Genomic DNA, 13,903 nt, shown 5'->3' with positions numbered 1-13,903 from the left:
CTTCCACTGGACCTGTCCTGTGAAGATCCCTCTTACACTGAGATTTTTTTCTTGTGAGGTAAAGGTGATTTATAATATTTTGTTAGTTTCAGGTGTACAGCCTAGTGATTCAGGGTTTTGCAGATTATATTCCATTACAGGTTATTACAAGATACTGGGTATAATTCCCTGTGCTGTTCAGTAGCTCTTTGTTGCTTATCTATTTTGCATAGAGTAGTTTGCATCTGTTAACCCCCTGCCCCTTTTCTGGCCCTCCCCAACAAGGTTACTGAGTTAGTTTGAGCTCATGAATTCTTTCCTTGGCCCCAAATAAAAATGAACTTCTGATGGGTCCTCCCCACCAATCTATCCTAAATGCTCAGATATTTCTTAATCCAAGAGATTCTACAAAGCTGAAGCTGAAGCTGGGACTCCCACTACCTACAAACTATATTAGAGAAGAATTCATACCTCAGCACAGATTCAGCTCTCTTAATGGAAGTATTTTTAAGATGCACTAAAATTTTTTAAAGGCATCAAGGAATTTCAAAGAGCTTTCCATTGCTACTGTATCAGGGCTACTTCTCACACTCAAGTCCTCTCTTTATGTCCCCTCTCTCTTCCTTGCAGTGGGTTCAGGGACTCAGCCTGCTTTCCTCTCCTCCTGGTGGTGGCAAGAAGCCTCTCTATCCCAAGACCGACTGCCAAAAGGGGAGTAGTTTCCACAAAGATTCCAAGTTCTTGCTGTACCTTAAGACTGATACACAAACTGTGTACGTTTTGAGTTTCATTGTTAATCCCTTTAGGAAACAGACCTGGGAAAATAAAAACTAAAAACATAGCTTTTAGTTCTAAATTATATAACCTTACAATGTTCTTCACATTTTACTCTCTGGATAATAATAGTTAACAACAATAATAACTGAGATTCATTGGGCATTTACTAATTTTTCATGAGCATTATCTAAATTAAACATCCCAGTTGATGTAGGGTCTACGAGTATCCCCATTTCGCAAAGGAGAAAACTGAGGTTCATGGAGATTAAAACCCTTAGCTAACATCACACAGCTGGTCAGCGGCAGATCCACAGTCATGTTATTAACCTTCATACTGTAATGCTTTTCTACTTTCTGTCTTTTAATTCATTTCTGAAACTGCATCTGGAAGCACCAATAAACTTCCCTGTTTCTATTCAACAGAGTTGTGTTCAACAAAGTTCTTCACCAACTGCTCCCACCCCCATCAACTTCTAGCAGGAGATCTCTATCAGGAACCAATAGTGGTGTCCCATGAGATGTTGACACCTCTTTTATTAAAAAAAAAAAAAAAAAAAAAGAGTTCTGTGTTAAATACATTTGGAAAGCACTGGATTAGACAGAGATTACTTTTCTGATGGCAACATACGTATATATGTATATGTATATATTCACTAAAATCATTTTTTTTCCCTTCCTGAATCCTAACTAACACTGCAGAGCAACAGTGACAAATAGACCCTTGCTTCTCAAACTTTAAGATGCAGACGTGAGACCTGTGAGTTTGTTAAAATGAAGATTCTGGTTCAGTGAGTCTGGGATAGGGCTGAGATACTGTATTTTAACAAGCTCTCAGGTGATGTATATACTGCTGGTCTGAGGACCACACTTTAAATAGTGAGGCCCTATAATACAGTTTGGTCAATGCTACTCATGGAAGACATGCCAGCAAAAGACTTATATTATAGAACCTCACCAGGAGGTACAACTGAGTCAGAATTGCAGACGTTCTCTTTGTCCCAAAGGAACATTTGGCATCTTCAAGGTCCTCTACTGCTCCTCATTCCTCCCTTTGGATAATTCTCCACTACACCTCAGTGACTGTTTAGAAGAGACACCTGAATAAATGTACCTATGAGGCCAGAGGGAGCCAAAGCCAACATTTTCAGTGTGGGCCTCAAATAGGGCCATTGGGTCAGTGGCCTCCCTTATAAACTGGCTCCTGAGCAGACCATAGTCCAGCTTGGATGGGCTGCCCCAGAAAGGAGCCCTCAGCATATGCAGCCCTGTTTCACCCTCCTGAGGGCAGGCAGAGCCCTCCTTAGAACCAGCAAATATCTGCATCCTTTTTGACCCTGGTCCATCCAGTCACCTGAACCTCACCAAAACCAACTTCCCTTCAGAACCAACCACCAGTGCAATTTAATTTTAGGGGCAGTAAGAGCCCTCACCTGACTCTATCCCCCCACTTTCCCCCATTCCTTTCCCCACCTATTTGCTGATCTCTTATGCAGGCCACAGAAGAACCAGGTAAAGTACTCAGCTCTGGTTCAGCAAAATACCTTTCTAGAAATGGGATATTTAAGTCCCTCTTCTGTTTACACTGACACATGCTCTCACAAACTCTGCTTTGGGGGATGCCCAATTTGGATATGATTCTCATTTGCAGACCTCTGCAGTGAGTTCTGAATAAGCTGGGAGAGAAAGAAAATGAGTTAGGGGTCCTCCCAGCTCCTGCTCTACTATAAACAGCTCCATGGCCATAGCCAAGTCATGCAGCTTCTTTGAGACTTGCTTTCTCATTTATCATAAAGAATAGTGAACCTACTTTGCAGGGTGGGTATATGGATGGATAACCAAAGGACCTGGCACAGAGTAGGCATGTTATCTAGGTCCTGTGGCCATGCTTTTTACCTTGACTATGTTTTCAATAGCTTGTATTTGACTAGACTCTAAGAAGCAGCCCCAGGGCCCTCTCACTATCAAGAGCATGTGAATTTCTGATGGCCTGGTGGACATAAGCTGTGAGGACAAGCTGAGTGACCAATGATTCCCCCACTGATCACCAGGATCAATGGGGCTCCTCCAGTTGGCTTCCCTCTCATGCCCCCATGAGACCATTCCTCTCTGGGAAGAGAGGGAACAAAGAAAACTGAGGCGTCGCCCAGGCCGTCCCCTACTGACCTTGCTGTAAGCTCTGCCCTGCATGTCATCTGTCCTCCTCAACTTAATGGCCTGGGTTTTCAAATCTGGCATCACCTCTATCCACTTCCTATAGGCATCATCTGACCACCTCCTTCCCTCTGGCCCAAGTACCCCCAATATACCAGACACACGCACATACATACCACACACACATGCATGCATCACACACACATAACACATACATACACACACAGAATTACCTTCCATCAATGCAGTTGACCTCCCTTTTATTCTTACCAGCTAATTGTAGAAATTTGAACATAATGCTTCAAAAAGCTCATAAATAACACTAATGTAGTTTTCTCCTGGTTTCAAATCCTATTTCATAACAAATGTGTTTACTTAAAAAGACTAGCTCCAAGCTAAAAAAGGATCCGAGTGCATCCAGAATAATGTTACATTATTGAGTATTTTCCCTTCCACATTTCCTGCACTACTCTCCCTACCTCTTCACCTCCTCTCTGCCTTCCAGTTTGCTCTCTCATTGGGCAGAGAAAACACAATTATCTGTCCACAGATAATCTGTCTCAAATTCTTCCACCATATCCACAAAAGAAAGGCAGAAAAAAATGAGGAAGAAAATGTAGAGTTTAAGTTATGCCCCCAGAGTCTGAAGCCTTGAGTTTGAGATCCAGATCTGCTATGCACCAGAGCTGGGAGATTTGGAAATTTTGCTTAATCTCTCTGAGCCTCAGTTTACCTATCAAGCAAAGGAGGATAATTATACCTACTGCCAGGGTCTTTGTGAAGGAAAAAATGAAATATTTCTAAAAGTACTTGAAGTTCTTGAATATTGCCTGACACAGATGATATACTATTTATGAAAGTCTTTTGTCATCTCTAAGCCACTATATAGTTTTTAAAATTAGTTATATATATATTAGTTACATATAAATTAGTTTTAATATTATATATATAACTATAATATATGTGAAACTAGTTTTATATACGAATTTTTTTTTTACACTCCTTGATTTCTCTAAGGTTCTAAGTCCACAGTCTCATAATTGTTCATACTTTGTAAGGCACAAAATAAATAACAGCATTTTATTTCAACTAAAATTTTGCCTTTCATAACTGAAAACTAAATGGCCCTGAAATGAGAGATTTGGGGACATGCTGTTAGGACCATTCAATTCTTAAATATAATAAAACCGTTCTTTTTTTAAAAAAAAACTTAAACTAATGCAACTAGAAAAATTGTACAATTAAAAGTGATTCCTGGGCTTCCCTGGTGGCGCAGTGGTTGACAATCTGCCTGCCAATGCAGGGGACACGGGTTCGAGCCCTGGTCTGGGAAGATCCCACGTGCCTCGGAGCAACTAGGCCCGTGAGCCACAACTACTGAGCCTGCGCATCTGAAGCTTGTGCTCCGCAACAAGAGAGGCCATGATAGTGAGAGGCCCGCGCACGGCGATGAAGAGTGGCCCCCGCTTGCCGCAACTAGAGAAAGCCCTCGCACAGAAACGAAGACCCAACACAGCCAAAAATAAATAAATAAAAAATAAAAATAAAGGAATTCCTTTAAAAAAAAAAAAAAAAAGTGATTCCTATTATAAATATATATGCACCCAACATAGTAGCACCTCAATACATAAGGCAACTGCTAACAGCTATAAAAGAGGAAATCGACAGTAACACGATAATAGTGGGGGACCTAAACACCTCACTTACAACAATGGACAGATCATACAAACAGAAAATTAATAAGGAAAGAGAAGCTTTAAATGACACAATAGACCAGACAGATTTAATTGATATTTATAGGACATTCCATCCAAAAACAGCACATTACACTTTCTTCTCAAGTGCACATGGAACATTCTCCAGGATAGATCACATCTTGGGTCACAAATCAAGCCTCAGTAAATTTTAGAAAATTGAAATCATAACAAGCATCTTTTCTGACCACAATGCTGTGAGATTACAAATCAATTACAGGGAAAAAAACATAAAAAACACAAACACATGGAGGCTAAACAATACGTTACTAAATAACCAAGTGATCACTGAAGAAATCAAAGAGGAAATCAAAAAATACCTAGAGACAAATGACAATGAAAACACGATGATCCAAAACCTATGGGATGTAGCAAAAGCAGTTCTAAGAGGGAAGTTTATAGCTACACAAGCCTACCTCAAGAAACAAGAAAAATCTCAAATAAACAATCTAACCTTACACCTAAAGGAACCAGAGAAAGAAGAACAAACAAAACCCAAAGTTAGCAGAAGGAAAGAAATCATCAAGATCAGAGAGGAAATAAATGAAATAGAAACAAAGAAAACAATAGCAAAGATCAATAAAACTAAAAGCTGGTTCTTTGAGAAGATAAACAAAATTGATAAACCATTAGCCAGACTCCTCAAGAAAAAGAGGGAGAGGACTCAAATCAATAAAATTAGGAATGAACAAGGAGAAGTTACAACAGACACTGCAGAAATACACAGCATCCTAAGAGACTACTACAAGCAACTCTATGCCAATGAAATGGACAACCTGGAAGAAATGGACAAATTCTTAGAACGGTATAACCTTCCAAGACTGAACCAGGAAGAAATAGAAAATATGAACAGAGCAATCACAAGTAATGAAATTGAAACTCTGATTAAAAATCTTCCAACAAACAGAAGTCTAGGACCAGATGGCTTCACAGGTGAATTCTACCAAACATTTAGAGAAGAGCTAACACCTATCCTTCTCAAACTCTTCCAAAAACTTGCAGAGGAAGAAACACTCCCAAACTCATTCTATGAGGCCACCATCACCCTGATACCAAAACCAGACAAAGATACTACAAAAAAAGAAAATTACAGACCAATATCACTGATGAATATAGATGCAAAAATCCTCAACAAAATACTAGCAAACAGAATCCAACAACACATTAAAAGGATCATACACCACGATCAAGTGGGATTTATACCAGGGATGCAAGGATTCTTCAATATACGCAAATCAATCAATGTGATACACCATATTAACAAACTGAAGGATAAAAACCATATGATAATCTCAATAGATAGAAAAAGCTTTTGACAAAATTCAACACCCATTTATGATAAAAACTCTCCAGAAAGTGGGCATAGAGGGAACTTACTTCAACATAATAAAGGCCATATACGACAAACCCACAGCAAACGTCATTCTCAATGGTGAAAAACTGAAAGCATTTCCTCTAAGATCAGGAACAAGACAAGGATGTCCACTCTCACCACTATTATTCAACATAGTTTTGGAAGTCCTACCCATGGCAATCAAAGAAAAAGAAATAAAAGGAATACAAATTGGAAAAGAAGAAGTAAAACCGTCACTGTTTGCAGATGACATAATACTATACATAGATAATCCTAAAGATGCCACCAGAAAACTACTAGAGCTAATCAATGAATCTGGTAAAGTTGCAGGATACAAAATTAATGTACAGAAATCTCTTGCATTCCTATACACTAATGATGAAAAATCTGAAAGAGAAATTAAGGAAACACTCCCATTTACCACTGCAACAAAAAGAATAAAATACCTAGGAATAAACCTACCCAGGGAGACAAAAGACCTGGATGCAGAAAACTATAAGACACTGATGAAAGGAATTAAAGATGATACCAACAGATGGAGAGATATTCCATGTTCTTGGATTGGAAGAATCAATATTGTGAAAATGACTATAATACCCAAAGCAATCTACAGATTCAATGCAATCCCTATCAAATAACCAATGGCATTTTTTACAGAACTAGAACAAGGAATCTTAAAATTTGTATGGAGACACAAAAGACCCCAAATAGCCAAAGCAGTCTTGAGGGAAAAAAACGGAGCTGGAGGAATCAGACTCCCTGACTTCAGACTATACTACAAAGCTACAGTAATCAAGACAATATGGTACTGGCACAAAAACAGAAATATAGATTAATGGAATAGGATAGAAAGCCCAGAGATAAACCCACACACCTATGGTCAACTAATCTATGACAAAAGAGGCAAGGATATACAATGGAGAAAAGACAGTCTTTTCAATAAGTGGTGCTGGGAAAAGTGGACAGCTACATGTAAAAGAATGAAATTAGAACACTACCTAACACCATACACAAAAATAAACTCAAAATGGATTAAAGACCTAAATGTAAGACCGGACACTATAAAACTCTTAGAGAAAAACATAGGAAGAACACTCTTCGACATAAATCACGGCAAGATCTTTTTGATCCACCTCTTAGAGTAATGGAAATAAAATAAAAAATAAACAAATGGGACCTAATGAAACTTAAAGGCTTTTGCAAAGCACAGGAAACTACAAACAAGACGGAAAGACAACCCTCAGAATGGGAAAAAATATTTGCAAATGAATCAACGGACAAAGGATTAATCTCCAAAATACATAAACAGCTCATGAAGCTCAATATTAAAAACACAAACAACCCAATCAAAAAATGGGGAGAAGACCTAAATAGACATTTCTCCAAAGAGGACATACAGATGGCCAAGAAGCACATGAAAAGCTGCTCAGCATCACTAATTATTAGAGAAATGCAAATCAAAACTACAATGAGGTATCACCTCACACCAGTTAGAATGGGCATCAGCAGAAAATCTACAAACAACAAATGCTGGAGAGGGTGTGGAGAAAAGGGAACCCTCTTGCACTGTTGGTGGGAATGTAAATTGATACAGCCACTATGGAGAACAATATGGAGGTTCCTTAAAAAACTGAAAATAGAATTACCAAATGACCCAGCAATCCCGCTACTGGGCATATATCCAGAGAAAGCCATAATTCAAAAAGACACATGCACCCCAATGTTCATTGCTACGCTATTTACAATAGCCAGGTCATGGGAGCAACCTAAATGCCCATCAACAGACGAATGGATAAAGAAGTTGTGGTACATATATACAATGGAATATTACTCAGCCACAAAAAGGAACAAAATTGGGTCATTTGTAGAGACATGGATGGATCTAGAGACTGTCATACAGAGTGAAGTAAGTCAGAAAGAGAAAAACAAATATTGTATATTAACGCATGTATGTGGAACCTAGAAAAATGGTACAGATGAACTGGTATGCAGGGCAGAAATAGAGACACACATGTAGAGAACAAACGTATGGACACTAAGGGGGAAAATGGCAGGGGGGTGGGGATGGTGGTGTGATGAATTGGGTGATTGGAATTGACATGTATACACTGATGTGTATAAAATGGATGACTAATAAGAACCTGCTGTATAAAAAAATAAAAAAACAAAAAAACAAAAAAAAAAACCTGAACATCTTTTCTTAGGTTTGAAAGCTATTTGTATTCCTTTTCAAAAGTATTTAAAAATACTTAGAAAATAATGTAATACTATATATATAATGCAATGATGTGCACATTTAGCTTTCAGTGGAATCCTAAACGTTTGTAACCTGGGTTACATATACTATGGGTCAGAGGATGCCACTCGTATTCAAAGCCAGAAGCTCACCTCTGTTGCTATCAAGATTAAGAAAACTTCATTCCTAAAAAAAAAGTGATTCTTACTTCTAAAAGCTCTTCTAATCATGTCAACCTACAGATTATATTAAAATAGAGGAAATCTGAAAAAATAAATATTGTAAAAAGATCAACACACCTCTTGTGTTGGTTTTGATAATCAGATTATTACTTGAATTTCATTTAATCATAAGTAATATTTTTTCTCCCAAATTTAAGTGTGAGCACAGACATCTATTTTCTTTGGTTTTTGTTTTTTCCTCTTGAGTATTCCATGGAAATGAAATCAAAGTGGTGTAAAGTTCACACTTTCTGCCACCTCTAGTCTTATGTTATAATCTGACAGACAAGGCATACGTTCCTTTTCTCAGTTCTAAATATACTGAACCCCAAGAGCCAGGAGTCAACTGTAAAAATTTAATTACAGTTCTAGGAGAAAACATCTCAACTCAGAATTGGTAATTTGGCTTTAAAATTAGGGGAAAGGAGAAAACTGATGCTCAGTGGCTCCACTCTTGCTGTCCCCTTTGTTGGGGTCCCCATGGTTTTCCTAGGAGCAAAACACCCACAGGTCCCTGGCCAGCTAAGAGATCAGCCTCGCTGATATGACCTTTTACTAGGACACATATCTGGAAGGTCGGTGGGGTGGGTCTTTTAATCAGCAAGCTGACATTTACATGAAGTCAGAGTGTCTTGGCCATAACCAAAAGCTGGTTTTCACTACATTTACAGATGGTTGGCTGGCCTTTTTGCATCTTTCTATGCCAAGTGTAGAGCTGTAACTCAATTAACGTTTTCATTTCAATCAAGTTAGTGATCTTGTTCTTGACCTTGTACTCAAGGACCTGTATAATTTAGCTGAGAATATAGCCTTTTGCCATATTTATAACTAATATATTAGCAGACTTGGGGGGCATGAAAAGCTAAAAGAATATAGGATCCATGTCCAAGTACCTAGAGAAAGCGAGAATTAAAAATAATTTGGGGAGATGGACTGGGTCTTATTAAATATATGTGACGTTTCCCAGTTGGAAGAAAATAGCTGCTGGGAAAGTGAGTTGGAGATCAAAGTTTTAGGGATACTTCAGTCTCACTGACGTGCACTTAATTTCACGAGAGTCTAAGCACGGATACCTCTTATTTTCACCAATCTTTATTTCTATTCAAGTGATCCCCAAGCCTATATACATGTATGTATTATTATATAAAAGCCATCTGTTCAGTTTCAACATTATGTTACATTCTTCCCCCTGCCAGGTTTATTGAGATATAATTGACATATACCACCGTGTAAGTTTGTGTACAATGTGATGATTTTATAAATATAGATATATTTTTATATCTATATATATCATATATAGAGAGAAATGATTAGCACAATTAAGTTAGTTAACACATCCATCACCTCACAAAGTTATCTTTTTTTTTTTTTTGTGGTGAGACGTTTTAAGATCTACTCTTAGCAAATTTCAAAAATACAACACAGGATTGTTAACTATAGTCATCATGCTGTACTTTTAGGTCACCAGATCTTATTCATTTTTGTAACTGGAAGCTTATACTATGCTACATTTTTTGTGTGATTTTTTAATAGTATATGGATTTTTCAATATTGGTAAAGATCTTTTTGATAATTCCCTTAAAGATTTTTTAATATACAAAACATTAAAATTTTCTTGAAACAATAAAAGGCTGGAAATCAAATGGTAAATATATCCATGGTATAATAATGGTGCTGTTGTTTTTAGCACTATGAAGGGAGATGTAAGGTAGGTAGAAGAATAGCATGTTGGTTCTAGAAGGGACTTCAGAGATCATCTCAACCCTCCCATTTTACAGGTGAGAAACGGAGGCCTGGAGAGTGTTCATGACTTGCCAGAATCACATCCAGTTCTCCTGACAATTGAGTAATTCTTGTGCACCATAATTAAATCACATAATGACTGATTATATAACCATTAAAATGTTTAAATAAACATTATAATTAATACTTATAAAATTACATGATTTGCCTTATAATCTTTGACAAGGATATAAACTGAAAAGTGTATTATTACACAAAGCCTCTTTCCTCTGTCCAGGAGCCAGACTGGACCTAATGGATCCTGAATTGTTGGTTTCCCCTCATGTTCAAAGCAATAGGAAACATCCAGCTGCTTAGATAATAAAGAGTCTTATTTGTTTTAGGAAAACAATTTATTTAAGAAGCTTACCAGAAACCTTTCAAAACTGAGATATTATCTGTGAATAAACTATTCTGCTTAAAAAATAAATATTTAAAATGAGATCATTTGATTTCTTTCTATCATTGCTGTACAGCTCTCAGGATTCTGGAAAAATAAAATATATGTCTTTCTTCCCAAATCCAGAGATAAAATTTCACTTGTTCTTTTCATGAAAGAAAATTCGTGAAAAGAAAGAAGATTCAAAGCAATTCCAATCAAAAGCCTAACAGGGTTTGTTTGATTTCCTTTTGTTTTATACAAAAACTAACAAACACACTGACTCTAAAATTTATTTATAAATGTTGAGGGCCGCAAGCAGTCAAGGAAAGCCTAAAGAAGAGTAAAGTGGAAGAACTTGCTCTACCAGATATCAAAACTTAATATAAAACGATGAAGGACAGTGTGGAATTGTTACAATGGTAGACAACCCAATAAAACAGAACAGAATCCTGAAACAGTTCACGTGTATATGGTCATTTGATTTTTGACAAAGCTGGCACCACGGAAGAGTGGAAAAAGGATGATCTTTTCAATAAATAATGCTGGGTCAGTTGAGGTCCACATGGGGAAAAAAAATATGACCTCTATCTCTGTCATAGACAAAAATCCAGTCCAGGTAGATTATTATTATTATTTTTTTTTGTTTAGAAATTCACGTTCTTTTATTTATTTATTTATTTATTTATGACTGTGTTGAGTCTTCGTTTCTGTGCGAGGGCTTTCTCTAGTTGCGGCAAGTGGGGACCACTCTTCATCACGGTGCGCGGGCCTCTCACCATCGCGGCCTCTCTTGTTGCGGAGCACAGGCTCCAGACGCGCAGGCTCAGTAATTGTGGCTCACGGGCCCAGTTGCTCCGTGGCATGTGGGATCTTCCCAGACCAGGGCTCGAACCCGTGTCCCCTGCATTGGCAGGCAGATTCTCAACCACTGCGCCACCAGGGAAGCCCAAGGTAGATTATTAATTAAAGTAAACTATATGCCAATATTATAATTGTAAAAAAAGATTAAGTTGGGCTTCATCAAAAATAGGAACGTATGTCCTTCAAAAGACACAACTGAGAGTTAAAGGCAACTGAACAAGTAGAAGATCTGTGCTATACTCAGCATACATACAGAATTTCTACAACTCAATGAGAAAAAGATAAAGAACTCTACATGAATATTCAGCTACACATATTTCATTTTGAGAATAAGTCCATTCCTTCTCAGAATCTTTTGAGCTCACTTTGGGCACAGTGTTTCCTACCCTTAGAAAACTACCTATTCCTCAATTTAAGCAGTAGATTCAAAATAAAGAATGTGATGGCCCTGTGACAGTAAAGACAAAGAAAAAGAAGTTACTTCGTTACCTGAGTTACTTCAAATCTGTTATTCCATGTGACCTTTTGGAGTTTTTATTTGTGTTTAAAATTTAAAACAATAAAACAGTGCAGACTGCAAGGTGTAATTTTGCTTGGCAATGGAAAATTTTACCTCATGCATGAACTCTTTGAGTTTGAATAATATTTTTAAAATTTAACTTTATTATTTTTAATTCTTAGTTTATTTTAAAATGAAAGAACAAATCAGGAAAATTATTATTACTGATAATTACGTAATTGCTTCCAAAACTAATCTTATCACATAAAGAAAGTGTTATAGATGCTATCCAGGCGTCAAATACTCTACATTTTTCTGCTACCTTGGACTCAAAAGATGTGTAAGATCCCTACTCAAAAAACTATAAAATGTTATTGGGAGATATTAAAGATGTAGATAAGTAGAGAGGTATATTTTGTTGAAGGATTGAAAGACAATTATTGTAAATACATTAATTCTGTTTAAATTCTGTATTACAGAATTAACTTTGTATTACAAAGTCAAATCAAAATCCCTCCAATTTTTTTTAAATGAGACATAAAAGAATACAAATTTTAATACTTTAAAACTAAGAGTATGTGCTTACCAAAAGTCACTATTAACAGAGTAAAAAAGCCATAGAGTGAGAGAATTATCTGAAATACATACAACTGACAATTAACTCATATCCAGAAGATATAATTAAGAAACAAATACATAATTAACAAACAAAACATTGAGCAAAATAATCCAAAAAGCCAGACACAAAATAATGCACACTGCAGATTTCCATTTATATGAAGTTTAAAAAAAGAGGTAAATTTAAATTCTAGTTTTATGACTAGATAAAGAAAATGTGGTATATACATACAATGGAATATTAGTCAGCCTTAAAGTAGAAGGAAATCCAGCCATTTGTGACAACACAGATGAACTTGGAGGACATTATGCTAAGTGAAATAAGCCAGACACAGAAGGACAAATACCGCATGACTCCATTCATGTGAGGCATCTAAAATAGTCAAACTCATAGTAGTAGAGAATACAATGGTGGTTGCCGGGGGGGGGGGGGGGGGGGCAGGGTTGGGGGAAATGGAGAGTTGCTATTCAAGGGGTATAAAGTTTCAGTTACATTAAGTCGAATAAGTTCTAAAGATCTGCTGTACCACATAGAATCTATAGTTAACAATACAGTATTATGTACTTCGAAAGTTGTTAAGTGGGTGGATCTTGTGTTCTTACCACCAAAAAACAAAAACAAGGGACACAAGGAAACTCTGGGAGGTGGTGGACATGTCTATTACTTCAGTGACAGTTAGGGTATCACAGGTGTTTGCATAAATCCAAACTCATCAAATTGTACACATTTAATAGGTACAGTTCTTTGTATATCAATTATACCTCAATAAAACTATTACAAAAAACCCCAAACTCTAGTTTATCAGGGATGCCATCTTAAGTGGCAAAACCATAAAGAAAAGGAAGGAAGTGGTTACCATAAAGGTTAGGGTAGTGGACATCTTTGCTTGGCATAAGGTGGGCTTGTGGGAGGCTGAGAAGTTCTATTCCTGGTTACATGGGTGTGTGCTTTATGGTAATTCACTGAACTGTACATTTGTATACACTCCTCTGGTTTTGTGTTTAGTTCACAATAAAAACATTTTTTTTAAGTTAATGGGAAATGATAAAGTGAGAAAGTGATTCTATCTAGACTTCTCTTTCAAGAAGCGTGGTTGAAGGTTCTGTCCAGCCTCTTTAATGAATCAACCAGGCCATATGAACTTGTGCCGATGGCATGTTGTAGGTGAATTGGGTCGTGTGTGGTTCTTTTGGTAAATATCAACACCACAATAGTGAAAACTATTAGCCTTTCTGTGACGAAGTGTTTTAAGAAAAATTACAGACCATGTAACAATCCTTCTAATACT

General features: G+C 37.0%; 1 long non-coding RNA gene across 1 annotated transcript; it reads left to right on the top strand.

Annotated features, from left to right (window-relative positions):
• Positions 1–8,888: 8,888 nt before the first annotated feature.
• Positions 8,889–13,236, top strand: LOC309607427. Its single transcript, XR_014232392.1, has 2 exons — positions 8,889–11,252; positions 11,588–13,236. It is a non-coding gene; the product is annotated as an uncharacterized lncRNA (long non-coding RNA).
• The last annotated feature ends 667 nt before the right edge of the window (positions 13,237–13,903 follow it).

This window comes from Balaenoptera borealis (genome assembly GCF_965194805.1).
Source record: "Balaenoptera borealis genome assembly, chromosome: 12".
NCBI lineage: Eukaryota > Metazoa > Chordata > Mammalia > Artiodactyla > Balaenopteridae > Balaenoptera > Balaenoptera borealis.
This window is presented reverse-complemented; position numbering and strand designations above follow the sequence as displayed.